The sequence below is a fragment of the Tupaia chinensis genome, unplaced genomic scaffold (genome assembly GCF_000334495.1).
Source record: "Tupaia chinensis unplaced genomic scaffold, TupChi_1.0 Scaffold000355_1, whole genome shotgun sequence".
In the NCBI taxonomy this organism is placed as follows: domain Eukaryota; kingdom Metazoa; phylum Chordata; class Mammalia; order Scandentia; family Tupaiidae; genus Tupaia; species Tupaia belangeri.
Window position 1 is genome coordinate 2,991,744 of NW_006159850.1, and position 415 is coordinate 2,992,158.

Here is a 415-nt window from a genome sequence, read left to right on the forward strand (position 1 = left end):
TCTCTCTATGTCTCTCTCTGTCTGGCGAGCACATGCGCCCTATAGCGAAAACCTCTCCCCCCCAAAAAAAAATGGGTCCAAAGCCCAGAAGACGATCGGGCAGATGTGGTTTGAGAGCCAGCACTTTATAATGACTCTGAGGTCATGAGAGCTGGTCATATGTCCTGGGTGGGGAGACTGAGGGACTCTGGCTTGTACAGGGGTGGAGGAAGGGAGCCGCAGGGGACCAGGGGACAGCTGAGGGTCAGAGGACATGGTGTAATGCCTTCATGTCTGTATAAAACCCTGTCAGAAATATCTGAGGACTTCCTGTTTATGCATGTGTGTGTTTGCCAGGGCACATGCTCTCACCGAGAGGAGAAAGCACCCCGAGTGGGCAGTCACGCCGCAGCCCTTCCCCCCAATTCTCCATCCT

General features: G+C 54.2%; 1 protein-coding gene across 1 annotated transcript in view; it reads left to right on the forward strand.

Moving 5' to 3' along the window:
• The window catches only part of EMC8 (ER membrane protein complex subunit 8), a 14,704-nt gene that overhangs the window by 2,825 nt on the left and 11,464 nt on the right, over positions 1-415 (forward strand). The gene's annotated exons all lie outside the window — the stretch shown is intronic.